Raw genomic sequence first — 15431 nt, 5'->3', positions numbered from 1 at the left:
GCGTCGGTCCAGCTCCTCTCCAATAACTTACGCCATCTGTCCTACATCACCCCGTGGAGCTCGTCTCCAATTAACCGGGCACCGCAAACGAACGAAAGCGAAAAAACAACAGGACTCGACGCCCACTGCCGAAATTATTGGGGTTGTTCTTAACGTTGTCAGTTTTTTTGTTTATTTTTGTTTTGGTTCAATTATCGTAAGGTAGGCCCCACAGCCGATCGGAAACGGCAGTTCGGCAGGCCTGCGCGCGACACATGGTAGGGGGGGCGACGACAAGGCCTGACAGGCCATGCCATTTCATGCGGGGGGCGTTGGATAGCCAACCCATGGTCATATGGCATGGCTCAAACGTGGCTTATATACTTTTAGGCGTTATAAGCTAACGGATGCGATCATACCAACTCACATGCACCGGATCCCATCAGAACTCCGAAGTTAAGCGAGTTTGGGCGAGAGTAGTACTAGGATGGGTGACCTCCTGGGAAGTCCTCGTGTTGCATCCCTTCTTTTTTTGCCTTGTTGACGTTTCAATTGTCGTGGGCGTTTGCTTTCCGTCATCTTATTCATCTGGATGTCTTTGTTTTATCACGACCCCGTGGCGCAGCGTGACAATCGGGGCACACTATGATTAAATACTCCTAGAAAGCCTACGATTAACGAAGGAATTAAAATAGGAAAATAACACAGTTACCAAAAACTTCAAAAACTGGATTTCGGGCTAGTAAACGACGTCGGATGCCCGAAAAAGCCAACGACCCATGGCAACGCAATGAGTTTTACTCGCAACGCCGTTGCCTTCGAATCGACGATTCGTGGGCCCAATTCTGAGGTCGGAGCCCAGATCAGCGGTTTGCCCGATTTGCCGTTGCACGCGCGTCGGTCCAGCTCCTCTCCAATAACTTACGCCATCTGTCCTACATCACCCCGTGGAGCTCGTCTCCAATTAACCGGGCACCGCAAATGAACGAAAGCGAAAAAACAACAGGACTCGACGCCCACTGCCGAAATTATTGGGGTTGTTCTTAATGTTGTCAGTTTTTTTGTTTTTTTTTGTTTCGGTTCAATTATCGTAAGGTAGGCCCCACAGCCGATCGGAACCGGCAGTTCGGCAGGCCTGCATGCGACACATGGTAGGGGTGGCGACGACAAGGCCTGACAGACCATGCCATTTCATGCGACGGCATCCCATTTCATGCGGGGGGCGTTGGATAGCCAACCCATGGTCATATGGCATGGCTCAAACGTGGCTTATATACTTTTAGGCGTTATAAGCTAACGGATGCGATCATACCAACTCACAAGCACCGGATCCCATCAGAACTCCGAAGTTAAGTGAGTTTGGGCGAGAGTAGTACTAGGATGGGTGACCTCCTGGGAAGTCCTCGTGTTGCATCCCTTCTTTTTTTGCCTTGTTGACGTTTCAATTGTCGTGGGCGTTTGCTTTCCGTCATCTTATTCATCTGGATGTCTTTGTTTTATCACGACCCCGTGGCGCAGCGTGACAATCGGGGCACACTATGATTAAATACTCCTAGAAAGCCTACGATTAACGAAGGAATTAAAATAGGAAAATAACACAGTTACCAAAAACTTCAAAAACTGGATTTCGGGCTAGTAAACGACGTCGGATGCCCGAAAAAGCCAACGACCCATGGCAACGCAATGAGTTTTACTCGCAACGCCGTTGCCTTCGAATCGACGATTCGTGGGCCCAATTCTGAGGTCGGAGCCCAGATCAGCGGTTTGCCCGATTTGCCGTTGCACGCGCGTCGGTCCAGCTCCTCTCCAATAACTTACGCCATCTGTCCTACATCACCCCGTGGAGCTCGTCTCCAATTAACCGGGCACCGCAAACGAACGAAAGCGAAAAAACAACAGGACTCGACGCCCACTGCCGAAATTATTGGGGTTGTTCTTAACGTTGTCAGTTTTTTTGTTTATTTTTGTTTTGGTTCAATTATCGTAAGGTAGGCCCCACAGCCGATCGGAAACGGCAGTTCGGCAGGCCTGCGCGCGACACATGGTAGGGGGGGCGACGACAAGGCCTGACAGGCCATGCCATTTCATGCGGGGGGCGTTGGATAGCCAACCCATGGTCATATGGCATGGCTCAAACGTGGCTTATATACTTTTAGGCGTTATAAGCTAACGGATGCGATCATACCAACTCACATGCACCGGATCCCATCAGAACTCCGAAGTTAAGCGAGTTTGGGCGAGAGTAGTACTAGGATGGGTGACCTCCTGGGAAGTCCTCGTGTTGCATCCCTTCTTTTTTTGCCTTGTTGACGTTTCAATTGTCGTGGGCGTTTGCTTTCCGTCATCTTATTCATCTGGATGTCTTTGTTTTATCACGACCCCGTGGCGCAGCGTGACAATCGGGGCACACTATGATTAAATACTCCTAGAAAGCCTACGATTAACGAAGGAATTAAAATAGGAAAATAACACAGTTACCAAAAACTTCAAAAACTGGATTTCGGGCTAGTAAACGACGTCGGATGCCCGAAAAAGCCAACGACCCATGGCAACGCAATGAGTTTTACTCGCAACGCCGTTGCCTTCGAATCGACGATTCGTGGGCCCAATTCTGAGGTCGGAGCCCAGATCAGCGGTTTGCCCGATTTGCCGTTGCACGCGCGTCGGTCCAGCTCCTCTCCAATAACTTACGCCATCTGTCCTACATCACCCCGTGGAGCTCGTCTCCAATTAACCGGGCACCGCAAATGAACGAAAGCGAAAAAACAACAGGACTCGACGCCCACTGCCGAAATTATTGGGGTTGTTCTTAATGTTGTCAGTTTTTTTGTTTTTTTTTGTTTCGGTTCAATTATCGTAAGGTAGGCCCCACAGCCGATCGGAACCGGCAGTTCGGCAGGCCTGCATGCGACACATGGTAGGGGTGGCGACGACAAGGCCTGACAGACCATGCCATTTCATGCGACGGCATCCCATTTCATGCGGGGGGCGTTGGATAGCCAACCCATGGTCATATGGCATGGCTCAAACGTGGCTTATATACTTTTAGGCGTTATAAGCTAACGGATGCGATCATACCAACTCACAAGCACCGGATCCCATCAGAACTCCGAAGTTAAGTGAGTTTGGGCGAGAGTAGTACTAGGATGGGTGACCTCCTGGGAAGTCCTCGTGTTGCATCCCTTCTTTTTTTGCCTTGTTGACGTTTCAATTGTCGTGGGCGTTTGCTTTCCGTCATCTTATTCATCTGGATGTCTTTGTTTTATCACGACCCCGTGGCGCAGCGTGACAATCGGGGCACACTATGATTAAATACTCCTAGAAAGCCTAGGATTAACGAAGGAATTAAAATAGGAAAATAACACAGTTACCAAAAACTTCAAAAACTGGATTTCGGGCTAGTAAACGACGTCGGATGCCCGAAAAAGCCCACGACTCATGGCAACGCAATGAGTTTTACTCGCGACGCCGTTGCCTTCGAATCGACGGTTCGTGGGCCCAATTCTGAGGTCGGAGCCCAGATCAGCGGTTTGCCCGATTTGCCGTTGCACGCGCGTCGGTCCAGCTCCTCTCCAATAACTTACGCCATCTGTCCTACATCACCCCGTGGAGCTCGTCTCCAATTAACCGGGCACCGCAAATGAACGAAAGCGAAAAAACAACAGGACTCGACGCCCACTGCCGAAATTATTGGGGTTGTTCTTAACGTTGTCAGTTTTTTTGTTTTTTTTTGTTTTGGTTCAATTATCGTAAGGTAGGCCCCACAGCCGATCGGAACCGGCAGTTCGGCAGGCCTGCATGCGACACATGGTAGGGGTGGCGACGACAAGGCCTGACAGGCCATGCCATTTCATGCGACGGCATCCCATTTCATGCGGGAGGGAGTTGGATATCACGACCCCGTGGCGCAACGTGACAATCGGGGCACACTATGATTAAATACTCCTAGAAAACCTAGGATTAACGAAGGAATTAAAATAGGAAAATAACACAGTTACCAAAAACTTCAAAAACTGGATTTCGGGCTAGTAAACGACGTCGGATGCCCGAAAAAGTCCACGACTCATGGCAAAGCTATGAGTTTTACTCGCGACGCCGTTGCCTTCGAATCGACGGTTCGTGGGCCCAATTCTGAGGTCGGAGCCCAGATCAGCGGTTTGCCCGATTTGCCGTTGCACGCGCGTCGGTCCAGCTCCTCTCCAATAACTTACGCCATCTGTCCTACATCACCCCGTGGAGCTCGTCTCCAATTAACCGGGCACCGCAAACGAACGAAAGCGAAAAAACAACAGGACTCGACGCCCACTGCCGAAATTATTGGGGTTGTTCTTAACGTTGTCAGTTTTTTTGTTTTTTTTTGTTTTGGTTCAATTATCATAAGGTAGGCCCCACAGCCGATCGGAACCGGCAGTTCGGTAGGCCTGCGCGCGACACATGGTAGGGGTGGCGACGACAAGGCCTGACAGGCCATGCCATTTCATGCGGGGGGCGTTGGATAGCCAACCCATGGTCATATGGCATGGCTCAAACGTGGCTTATATACTTTTAGGCGTTATAAGCTAACGGATGCGATCATATCAACTCACATGCACCGGATCCCATCAGAACTCCGAAGTTAAGCGAGTTTGGGCGAGAGTAGTACTAGGATGGGTGACCTCCTGGGAAGTCCTCGTGTTGCATCCCTTCTTTTTTTGCCTTGTTGACGTTTCAATTGTCGTGGGCGTTTGCTTTCCGTCATCTTATTCATCTGGATGTCTTTGTTTTATCACGACCCCGTGGCGCAGCGTGACAATTGGGGCACACTATGATTAAATACTCCTAGAAAGCCTAGGATTAACGAAGGAATTAAAATAGGAAAATAACACAGTTACCAAAAACTTCAAAAACTGGATTTCGGGCTAGAAAACGACGTCGGATGCTCGGAAAAGCCCACGACTCATGGCAACGCAATGAGTTTTACTCGCGACGCCGTTGCCTTCGAATCGACGGTTCGTGGGCCCAATTCTGAGGTCGGAGCCCAGATCAGCGGTTTGCCCGATTTGCCGTTGCACGCGCGTCGGTCCAGCTCCTCTCCAATAACTTACGCCATCTGTCCTACATCACCCGTGGAGCTCGTTTCCAATTAACCGGGCACCGCAAACGAACGAAAGCGAAAAAACAACAGGACTCGACGCCCACTGCCGAAATTGTTGGGGTTGTTCTTAACGTTGTCAGTTTTTTTGTTTTTTTTTGTTTTGGTTCAATTATCGTAAGGTAGGCCCCACAGCCGATCGGAACCGGCAGTTCGGCAGGCCTGCGCGCGACACATATTAGGGGTGGCGACGACAAGGCCTGACAGGCCATGCCATTTCATGCGACGGCATCCCATTTCATGCGGGGGGCGTTGGATAGCCAACCCATGGTCATATGGCATGGCTCAAACGTGGCTTATATACTTTTAGGCGTTATAAGCTAACGGATGCGATCATATCAACTCACATGCACCGGATCCCATCAGAACTCCGAAGTTAAGCGAGTTTGGGCGAGAGTAGTACTAGGATGGGTGACCTCCTGGGAAGTCCTCGTGTTGCATCCCTTCTTTTTTTGCCTTGTTGACGTTTCAATTGTCGTGGGCGTTTGCTTTCCGTCATCTTATTCATCTGGATGTCTTTGTTTTATCACGACCCCGTGGCGCAGCGTGACAATCGGGGCACACTATGATTAAATACTCCTAGAAAGCCTAGGATTAACGAAGGAATTAAAATAGGAAAATAACACAGTTACCAAAAACTTCAAAAACTGGATTTCGGGCTAGTAAACGACGTCGGATGCCCGAAAAAGCCCACGACTCATGGCAGCGCAATGAGTTTTACTCGCGACGCCGTTGCCTTCGAATCGACGGTTCGTGGGCCCAATTCTGAGGTCGGAGCCCAGATCAGCGGTTTGCCCGATTTGCCGTTGCACGCGCGTCGGTCCAGCTCCTCTCCATTAACTTACGCCATCTGTCCTACATCACCCCGTGGAGCTCGTCTCCAATTAACCGGGCACCGCAAACGAACGAAAGCGAAAAAACAACAGGACTCGACGCCCACTGCCGAAATTATTGGGGTTGTTCTTAACGTTGTCAGTTTTTTTGTTTTTTTTTGTTTTGGTTCAATTATCGTAAGGTAGGCCCCACAGCCGATCGGAACCGGCAGTTCGGCAGGCCTGCATGCGACACATGGTAGGGGTGGCGACGACAAGGCCTGACAGGCCATGCCATTTCATGCGACGGCATCCCATTTCATGCGGGGGGCGTTGGATAGCCAACCCATGGTCATATGGCATGGCTCAAACGTGGCTTATATACTTTTAGGCGTTATAAGCTAACGGATGCGATCATATCAACTCACATGCACCGGATCCCATCAGAACTCCGAAGTTAAGCGAGTTTGGGCGAGAGTAGTACTAGGATGGGTGACCTCCTGGGAAGCCCTCGTGTTGCATCGCTTCTTTTTTTGCCTTGTTGACGTTTCAATTGTCGTGGGCGTTTGCTTTCCGTCATCTTATTCATCTGGATGTCTTTGTTTTATCACGACCCCGTGGCGCAGCGTGACAATCGGGGCACACAATGATTAAATACTCCTAGAAAGCCTAGGATTAACGAAGGAATTAAAATAGGAAAATAACACAGTTACCAAAAACTTCAAAAACTGGATTTCGGGCTAGTAAACGACGTCGGATGCCCGAAAAAGCCCACGACTCATGGCAGCGCAATGAGTTTTACTCGCGACGCCGTTGCCTTCGAATCGACGGTTCGTGGGCCCAATTCTGAGGTCGGAGCCCAGATCAGCGGTTTGCCCGATTTGCCGTTGCACGCGCGTCGGTCCAGCTCCTCTCCAATAACTTACGCCATCTGTCCTACATCACCCCGTGGAGCTCGTCTCCAATTAACCGGGCACCGCAAACGAACGAAAGCGAAAAAACAACAGGACTCGACGCCCACTGCCGAAATTATTGGGGTTGTTCTTAACGTTGTCAGTTTTTTTGTTTTTTTTTGTTTTGGTTCAATTATCGTAAGGTAGTCCCCACAGCCGATCGGAACCGGCAGTTCGGCAGGCCTGCGCGCGACACATGGTTGGGGGGGCGACGACAAGGCCTGACAGGCCATGCCATTTCATGCGGGGGGCGTTGGATAGCCAACCCATGGTCATATGGCATGGCTCAAACGTGGCTTATATACTTTTAGGCGTTATAAGCTAACGGATGCGATCATACCAACTCACATGCACCGGATCCCATCAGAACTCCGAAGCTAAGCGAGTTTGGGCGAGAGTAGTACTAGGATGGGTGACCTCCTGGGAAGTCCTCGTGTTGCATCCCTTCTTTTTTTGCCTTGTTGACGTTTCAATTGTCGTGGGCGTTTGCTTTCCGTCATTTTATTCATCTGGATGTCTTCGTTTTATCACGACCCCGTGGCGCAGCGTGACAATCGGGGCACACAATGATTAAATACTCCTAGAAAGCCTAGGATTAACGAAGGAATTAAAATAGGAAAATAACACAGTTACCAAAAACTTCAAAAACTGGATTTCGGGCTAGTAAACGACGTCGGATGCCCGAAAAAGCCCACGACTCATGGCAGCGCATTGAGTTTTACTCGCGACGCCGTTGCCTTCGAATCGACGGTTCGTGGGCCCAATTCTGAGGTCGGAGCCCAGATCAGCGGTTTGCCCTATTTGCCGTTGCACGCGCGTCGGTCCAGCTCCTCTCCAATAACTTACGCCATCTGTCCTACATCACCCCGTGGAGCTCGTCTCCAATTAACCGGGCAGCGCAAACGAACGAAAGCGAAAAAACAACAGGACTCGACGCCCACTGCCGAAATTATTGGGGTTGTTCTTAACGTTGTCAGTTTTTTTGTTTATTTTTGTTTTGGTTCAATTATCGTAAGGTAGGCCCCACAGCCGATCGGAACCGGCAGTTCGGCAGGCCTGCGCGCGACACATGGTAGGGGGGGCGACGACAAGGCCTGACAGGCCATGCCATTTCATGCGGGGGGCGTTGGATAGCCAACCCATGGTCATATGGCATGGCTCAAACGTGGCTTATATACTTTTAGTCGTTATAAGCTAACGGATGCGATCATACCAACTCACATGCACCGGATCCCATCAGAACTCCGAAGTTAAGCGAGTTTGGGCGAGAGTAGTACTAGGATGGGTGACCTCCTGGGAAGTCCTCGTGTTGCATCCCTTGTTTTTTTGCCTTGTTGACGTTTCAATTGTCGTGGGCGTTTGCTTTCCGTCATCTTATTCATCTGGATGTCTTTGTTTTATCACGACCCCGTGGCGCAGCGTGACAATCGGGGCACACTATGATTAAATACTCCTAGAAAGCCTAGGATTAACGAAGGAATTAAAATAGGAAAATAACACAGTTACCAAAAACTTCAAAAACTGGATTTCGGGCTAGTAAACGACGTCGGATGCCCGAAAAAGCCCCGACTCATGGCAACGCAATGAGTTTTACTCGCGACGCCGTTGCCTTCGAATCGACGGTTCGTGGGCCCAATTCTGAGGTCGGAGCCCAGATCAGCGGTTTGCCCGATTTGCCGTTGCACGCGCGTCGGTCCAGCTCCTCTCCATTAACTTACGCCATCTGTCCTACATCACCCCGTGGAGCTCGTCTCCAATTAACCGGGCACCGCAAACGAACGAAAGCGAAAAAACAACAGGACTCGACGCCCACTGCCGAAATTATTGGGGTTGTTCTTAACGTTGTCAGTTTTTTTGTTTTTTTTTGTTTTGGTTCAATTATCGTAAGGTAGGCCCCACAGCCGATCGGAACCGGCAGTTCGGCAGGCCTGCATGCGACACATGGTAGGGGTGGCGACGACAAGGCCTGACAGGCCATGCCATTTCATGCGACGGCATCCCATTTCATGCGGGGGGCGTTGGATAGCCAACCCATGGTCATATGGCATGGCTCAAACGTGGCTTATATACTTTTAGGCGTTATAAGCTAACGGATGCGATCATATCAACTCACATGCACCGGATCCCATCAGAACTCCGAAGTTAAGCGAGTTTGGGCGAGAGTAGTACTAGGATGGGTGACCTCCTGGGAAGCCCTTGTGTTGCATCGCTTCTTTTTTTGCCTTGTTGACGTTTCAATTGTCGTGGGCGTTTGCTTTCCGTCATCTTATTCATCTGGATGTCTTTGTTTTATCACGACCCCGTGGCGCAGCGTGACAATCGGGGCACACAATGATTAAATACTCCTAGAAAGCCTAGGATTAACGAAGGAATTAAAATAGGAAAATAACACAGTTACCAAAAACTTCAAAAACTGGATTTCGGGCTAGTAAACGACGTCGGATGCCCGAAAAAGCCCACGACTCATGGCAGCGCAATGAGTTTTACTCGCGACGCCGTTGCCTTCGAATCGACGGTTCGTGGGCCCAATTCTGAGGTCGGAGCCCAGATCAGCGGTTTGCCCGATTTGCCGTTGCACGCGCGTCGGTCCAGCTCCTCTCCAATAACTTACGCCATCTGTCCTACATCACCCCGTGGAGCTCGTCTCCAATTAACCGGGCACCGCAAACGAACGAAAGCGAAAAAACAACAGGACTCGACGCCCACTGCCGAAATTATTGGGGTTGTTCTTAACGTTGTCAGTTTTTTTGTTTTTTTTTGTTTTGGTTCAATTATCGTAAGGTAGTCCCCACAGCCGATCGGAACCGGCAGTTCGGCAGGCCTGCGCGCGACACATGGTTGGGGGGGCGACGACAAGGCCTGACAGGCCATGCCATTTCATGCGGGGGGCGTTGGATAGCCAACCCATGGTCATATGGCATGGCTCAAACGTGGCTTATATACTTTTAGGCGTTATAAGCTAACGGATGCGATCATACCAACTCACATGCACCGGATCCCATCAGAACTCCGAAGCTAAGCGAGTTTGGGCGAGAGTAGTACTAGGATGGGTGACCTCCTGGGAAGTCCTCGTGTTGCATCCCTTCTTTTTTTGCCTTGTTGACGTTTCAATTGTCGTGGGCGTTTGCTTTCCGTCATTTTATTCATCTGGATGTCTTCGTTTTATCACGACCCCGTGGCGCAGCGTGACAATCGGGGCACACAATGATTAAATACTCCTAGAAAGCCTAGGATTAACGAAGGAATTAAAATAGGAAAATAACACAGTTACCAAAAACTTCAAAAACTGGATTTCGGGCTAGTAAACGACGTCGGATGCCCGAAAAAGCCCACGACTCATGGCAGCGCATTGAGTTTTACTCGCGACGCCGTTGCCTTCGAATCGACGGTTCGTGGGCCCAATTCTGAGGTCGGAGCCCAGATCAGCGGTTTGCCCTATTTGCCGTTGCACGCGCGTCGGTCCAGCTCCTCTCCAATAACTTACGCCATCTGTCCTACATCACCCCGTGGAGCTCGTCTCCAATTAACCGAGCAGCGCAAACGAACGAAAGCGAAAAAACAACAGGACTCGACGCCCACTGCCGAAATTATTGGGGTTGTTCTTAACGTTGTCAGTTTTTTTGTTTATTTTTGTTTTGGTTCAATTATCGTAAGGTAGGCCCCACAGCCGATCGGAACCGGCAGTTCGGCAGGCCTGCGCGCGACACATGGTAGGGGGGGCGACGACAAGGCCTGACAGGCCATGCCATTTCATGCGGGGGGCGTTGGATAGCCAACCCATGGTCATATGGCATGGCTCAAACGTGGCTTATATACTTTTAGTCGTTATAAGCTAACGGATGCGATCATACCAACTCACATGCACCGGATCCCATCAGAACTCCGAAGTTAAGCGAGTTTGGGCGAGAGTAGTACTAGGATGGGTGACCTCCTGGGAAGTCCTCGTGTTGCATCCCTTGTTTTTTTGCCTTGTTGACGTTTCAATTGTCGTGGGCGTTTGCTTTCCGTCATCTTATTCATCTGGATGTCTTTGTTTTATCACGACCCCGTGGCGCAGCGTGACAATCGGGGCACACTATGATTAAATACTCCTAGAAAGCCTAGGATTAACGAAGGAATTAAAATAGGAAAATAACACAGTTACCAAAAACTTCAAAAACTGGATTTCGGGCTAGTAAACGACGTCGGATGCCCGAAAAAGCCCCGACTCATGGCAACGCAATGAGTTTTACTCGCGACGCCGTTGCCTTCGAATCGACGGTTCGTGGGCCCAATTCTGAGGTCGGAGCCCAGATCAGCGGTTTGCCCGATTTTCCGTTGCACGCGCGTCGGTCCAGCTCCTCTCCAATAACTTACGCCATCTGTCCTACATCACCCCGTGGAGCTCGTCTCCAATTAACCGGGCACCGCAAACGAACGAAAGCGAAAAAACAACAGGACTCGACGCCCACTGCCGAAATTATTGGGGTTGTTCTTAACGTTGTCAGTTTTTTTGTTTTTTTTTGTTTTGGTTCAATTATCGTAAGGTAGGCCCCACAGCCGATCGGAACCGGCAGTTCGGCAGGCCTGCATGCGACACATGGTAGGGGTGGCGACGACAAGGCCTGACAGGCCATGCCATTTCATGCGACGGCATCCCATTTCATGCGGGGGGCGTTGGATAGCCAACCCATGGTCATATGGCATGGCTCAAACGTGGCTTATATACTTTTAGGCGTTATAAGCTAACGGATGCGATCATATCAACTCACATGCACCGGATCCCATCAGAACTCCGAAGTTAAGCGAGTTTGGGCGAGAGTAGTACTAGGATGGGTGACCTCCTGGGAAGCCCTCGTGTTGCATCGCTTCTTTTTTTGCCTTGTTGACGTTTCAATTGTCGTGGGCGTTTGCTTTCCGTCATCTTATTCATCTGGATGTCTTTGTTTTATCACGACCCCGTGGCGCAGCGTGACAATCGGGGCACACAATGATTAAATACTCCTAGAAAGCCTAGGATTAACGAAGGAATTAAAATAGGAAAATAACACAGTTACCAAAAACTTCAAAAACTGGATTTCGGGCTAGTAAACGACGTCGGATGCCCGAAAAAGCCCACGACTCATGGCAGCGCAATGAGTTTTACTCGCGACGCCGTTGCCTTCGAATCGACGGTTCGTGGGCCCAATTCTGAGGTCGGAGCCCAGATCAGCGGTTTGCCCGATTTGCCGTTGCACGCGCGTCGGTCCAGCTCCTCTCCAATAACTTACGCCATCTGTCCTACATCACCCCGTGGAGCTCGTCTCCAATTAACCGGGCACCGCAAACGAACGAAAGCGAAAAAACAACAGGACTCGACGCCCACTGCCGAAATTATTGGGGTTGTTCTTAACGTTGTCAGTTTTTTTGTTTTTTTTTGTTTTGGTTCAATTATCGTAAGGTAGGCCCCACAGCCGATCGGAACCGGCAGTTCGGCAGGCCTGCATGCGACACATGGTAGGGGTGGCGACGACAAGGCCTGACAGGCCATGCCATTTCATGCGACGGCATCCCATTTCATGCGGGGGGCGTTGGATAGCCAACCCATGGTCATATGGCATGGCTCAAACGTGGCTTATATACTTTTAGGCGTTATAAGCTAACGGATGCGATCATATCAACTCACATGCACCGGATCCCATCAGAACTCCGAAGTTAAGCGAGTTTGGGCGAGAGTAGTACTAGGATGGGTGACCTCCTGGGAAGCCCTCGTGTTGCATCGCTTCTTTTTTTGCCTTGTTGACGTTTCAATTGTCGTGGGCGTTTGCTTTCCGTCATCTTATTCATCTGGATGTCTTTGTTTTATCACGACCCCGTGGCGCAGCGTGACAATCGGGGCACACAATGATTAAATACTCCTAGAAAGCCTAGGATTAACGAAGGAATTAAAATAGGAAAATAACACAGTTACCAAAAACTTCAAAAACTGGATTTCGGGCTAGTAAACGACGTCGGATGCCCGAAAAAGCCCACGACTCATGGCAGCGCAATGAGTTTTACTCGCGACGCCGTTGCCTTCGAATCGACGGTTCGTGGGCCCAATTCTGAGGTCGGAGCCCAGATCAGCGGTTTGCCCGATTTGCCGTTGCACGCGCGTCGGTCCAGCTCCTCTCCAATAACTTACGCCATCTGTCCTACATCACCCCGTGGAGCTCGTCTCCAATTAACCGGGCACCGCAAACGAACGAAAGCGAAAAAACAACAGGACTCGACGCCCACTGCCGAAATTATTGGGGTTGTTCTTAACGTTGTCAGTTTTTTTGTTTTTTTTTGTTTTGGTTCAATTATCGTAAGGTAGGCCCCACAGCCGATCGGAACCGGCAGTTCGGCAGGCCTGCATGCGACACATGGTAGGGGTGGCGACGACAAGGCCTGACAGGCCATGCCATTTCATGCGACGGCATCCCATTTCATGCGGGGGGCGTTGGATAGCCAACCCATGGTCATATGGCATGGCTCAAACGTGGCTTATATACTTTTAGGCGTTATAAGCTAACGGATGCGATCATATCAACTCACATGCACCGGATCCCATCAGAACTCCGAAGTTAAGCGAGTTTGGGCGAGAGTAGTACTAGGATGGGTGACCTCCTGGGAAGCCCTCGTGTTGCATCGCTTCTTTTTTTGCCTTGTTGACGTTTCAATTGTCGTGGGCGTTTGCTTTCCGTCATCTTATTCATCTGGATGTCTTTGTTTTATCACGACCCCGTGGCGCAGCGTGACAATCGGGGCACACAATGATTAAATACTCCTAGAAAGCCTAGGATTAACGAAGGAATTAAAATAGGAAAATAACACAGTTACCAAAAACTTCAAAAACTGGATTTCGGGCTAGTAAACGACGTCGGATGCCCGAAAAAGCCCACGACTCATGGCAGCGCAATGAGTTTTACTCGCGACGCCGTTGCCTTCGAATCGACGGTTCGTGGGCCCAATTCTGAGGTCGGAGCCCAGATCAGCGGTTTGCCCGATTTGCCGTTGCACGCGCGTCGGTCCAGCTCCTCTCCAATAACTTACGCCATCTGTCCTACATCACCCCGTGGAGCTCGTCTCCAATTAACCGGGCACCGCAAACGAACGAAAGCGAAAAAACAACAGGACTCGACGCCCACTGCCGAAATTATTGGGGTTGTTCTTAACGTTGTCAGTTTTTTTGTTTTTTTTTGTTTTGGTTCAATTATCGTAAGGTAGTCCCCACAGCCGATCGGAACCGGCAGTTCGGCAGGCCTGCGCGCGACACATGGTTGGGGGGGCGACGACAAGGCCTGACAGGCCATGCCATTTCATGCGGGGGGCGTTGGATAGCCAACCCATGGTCATATGGCATGGCTCAAACGTGGCTTATATACTTTTAGGCGTTATAAGCTAACGGATGCGATCATACCAACTCACATGCACCGGATCCCATCAGAACTCCGAAGCTAAGCGAGTTTGGGCGAGAGTAGTACTAGGATGGGTGACCTCCTGGGAAGTCCTCGTGTTGCATCCCTTCTTTTTTTGCCTTGTTGACGTTTCAATTGTCGTGGGCGTTTGCTTTCCGTCATTTTATTCATCTGGATGTCTTCGTTTTATCACGACCCCGTGGCGCAGCGTGACAATCGGGGCACACAATGATTAAATACTCCTAGAAAGCCTAGGATTAACGAAGGAATTAAAATAGGAAAATAACACAGTTACCAAAAACTTCAAAAACTGGATTTCGGGCTAGTAAACGACGTCGGATGCCCGAAAAAGCCCACGACTCATGGCAGCGCATTGAGTTTTACTCGCGACGCCGTTGCCTTCGAATCGACGGTTCGTGGGCCCAATTCTGAGGTCGGAGCCCAGATCAGCGGTTTGCCCTATTTGCCGTTGCACGCGCGTCGGTCCAGCTCCTCTCCAATAACTTACGCCATCTGTCCTACATCACCCCGTGGAGCTCGTCTCCAATTAACCGAGCAGCGCAAACGAACGAAAGCGAAAAAACAACAGGACTCGACGCCCACTGCCGAAATTATTGGGGTTGTTCTTAACGTTGTCAGTTTTTTTGTTTATTTTTGTTTTGGTTCAATTATCGTAAGGTAGGCCCCACAGCCGATCGGAACCGGCAGTTCGGCAGGCCTGCGCGCGACACATGGTAGGGGGGGCGACGACAAGGCCTGACAGGCCATGCCATTTCATGCGGGGGGCGTTGGATAGCCAACCCATGGTCATATGGCATGGCTCAAACGTGGCTTATATACTTTTAGTCGTTATAAGCTAACGGATGCGATCATACCAACTCACATGCACCGGATCCCATCAGAACTCCGAAGTTAAGCGAGTTTGGGCGAGAGTAGTACTAGGATGGGTGACCTCCTGGGAAGTCCTCGTGTTGCATCCCTTGTTTTTTTGCCTTGTTGACGTTTCAATTGTCGTGGGCGTTTGCTTTCCGTCATCTTATTCATCTGGATGTCTTTGTTTTATCACGACCCCGTGGCGCAGCGTGACAATCGGGGCACACTATGATTAAATACTCCTAGAAAGCCTAGGATTAACGAAGGAATTAAAATAGGAAAA

At 50.1% G+C, this 15431-nt stretch overlaps 17 non-coding genes across 17 annotated transcripts; all 17 read left to right on the top strand.

Annotated features, from left to right (window-relative positions):
• The first annotated feature begins 384 nt into the window (after positions 1-384).
• On the top strand, positions 385-503 carry LOC148291579 (5S ribosomal RNA). Its single transcript, XR_015827313.1, has one exon. It is a non-coding gene; the product is annotated as a 5S ribosomal RNA (ribosomal RNA).
• Positions 504-1277: 774 nt separating this feature from the next.
• Positions 1278-1396, top strand: LOC148291578 (5S ribosomal RNA). The gene has a single exon (XR_015827420.1). It is a non-coding gene; the product is annotated as a 5S ribosomal RNA (ribosomal RNA).
• A 754-nt stretch (positions 1397-2150) lies between these two features.
• On the top strand, positions 2151-2269 carry LOC148291577 (5S ribosomal RNA). The gene has a single exon (XR_015827312.1). It is a non-coding gene; the product is annotated as a 5S ribosomal RNA (ribosomal RNA).
• A 774-nt stretch (positions 2270-3043) lies between these two features.
• LOC148291576 (5S ribosomal RNA) lies at positions 3044-3162 on the top strand. The gene has a single exon (XR_015827409.1). It is a non-coding gene; the product is annotated as a 5S ribosomal RNA (ribosomal RNA).
• Positions 3163-4543: 1381 nt separating this feature from the next.
• Positions 4544-4662, top strand: LOC148291575 (5S ribosomal RNA). The gene has a single exon (XR_015826752.1). It is a non-coding gene; the product is annotated as a 5S ribosomal RNA (ribosomal RNA).
• A 773-nt stretch (positions 4663-5435) lies between these two features.
• Positions 5436-5554, top strand: LOC148291574 (5S ribosomal RNA). The gene has a single exon (XR_015826751.1). It is a non-coding gene; the product is annotated as a 5S ribosomal RNA (ribosomal RNA).
• Positions 5555-6328: 774 nt separating this feature from the next.
• On the top strand, positions 6329-6447 carry LOC148291573 (5S ribosomal RNA). Its single transcript, XR_015827015.1, has one exon. It is a non-coding gene; the product is annotated as a 5S ribosomal RNA (ribosomal RNA).
• A 754-nt stretch (positions 6448-7201) lies between these two features.
• Positions 7202-7320, top strand: LOC148291572 (5S ribosomal RNA). Its single transcript, XR_015827564.1, has one exon. It is a non-coding gene; the product is annotated as a 5S ribosomal RNA (ribosomal RNA).
• Positions 7321-8074: 754 nt separating this feature from the next.
• LOC148291571 (5S ribosomal RNA) lies at positions 8075-8193 on the top strand. The gene has a single exon (XR_015827311.1). It is a non-coding gene; the product is annotated as a 5S ribosomal RNA (ribosomal RNA).
• A 773-nt stretch (positions 8194-8966) lies between these two features.
• Positions 8967-9085, top strand: LOC148291570 (5S ribosomal RNA). The gene has a single exon (XR_015827074.1). It is a non-coding gene; the product is annotated as a 5S ribosomal RNA (ribosomal RNA).
• A 754-nt stretch (positions 9086-9839) lies between these two features.
• On the top strand, positions 9840-9958 carry LOC148291569 (5S ribosomal RNA). Its single transcript, XR_015827563.1, has one exon. It is a non-coding gene; the product is annotated as a 5S ribosomal RNA (ribosomal RNA).
• A 754-nt stretch (positions 9959-10712) lies between these two features.
• On the top strand, positions 10713-10831 carry LOC148291568 (5S ribosomal RNA). The gene has a single exon (XR_015827309.1). It is a non-coding gene; the product is annotated as a 5S ribosomal RNA (ribosomal RNA).
• Positions 10832-11604: 773 nt separating this feature from the next.
• Positions 11605-11723, top strand: LOC148291567 (5S ribosomal RNA). Its single transcript, XR_015827013.1, has one exon. It is a non-coding gene; the product is annotated as a 5S ribosomal RNA (ribosomal RNA).
• A 774-nt stretch (positions 11724-12497) lies between these two features.
• On the top strand, positions 12498-12616 carry LOC148291566 (5S ribosomal RNA). Its single transcript, XR_015827012.1, has one exon. It is a non-coding gene; the product is annotated as a 5S ribosomal RNA (ribosomal RNA).
• Positions 12617-13390: 774 nt separating this feature from the next.
• Positions 13391-13509, top strand: LOC148291565 (5S ribosomal RNA). Its single transcript, XR_015827011.1, has one exon. It is a non-coding gene; the product is annotated as a 5S ribosomal RNA (ribosomal RNA).
• A 754-nt stretch (positions 13510-14263) lies between these two features.
• On the top strand, positions 14264-14382 carry LOC148291564 (5S ribosomal RNA). Its single transcript, XR_015827562.1, has one exon. It is a non-coding gene; the product is annotated as a 5S ribosomal RNA (ribosomal RNA).
• Positions 14383-15136: 754 nt separating this feature from the next.
• Positions 15137-15255, top strand: LOC148291563 (5S ribosomal RNA). Its single transcript, XR_015827308.1, has one exon. It is a non-coding gene; the product is annotated as a 5S ribosomal RNA (ribosomal RNA).
• The last annotated feature ends 176 nt before the right edge of the window (positions 15256-15431 follow it).

Source organism: Prunus avium, chromosome 8, assembly GCF_965620075.1.
Source record: "Prunus avium chromosome 8, drPruAviu1.hap1.1, whole genome shotgun sequence".
Lineage (NCBI taxonomy): Eukaryota > Viridiplantae > Streptophyta > Magnoliopsida > Rosales > Rosaceae > Prunus > Prunus avium.
Note: the sequence above shows the minus strand (reverse complement) of the source record. Positions and strands in the feature narration are given on the sequence as shown.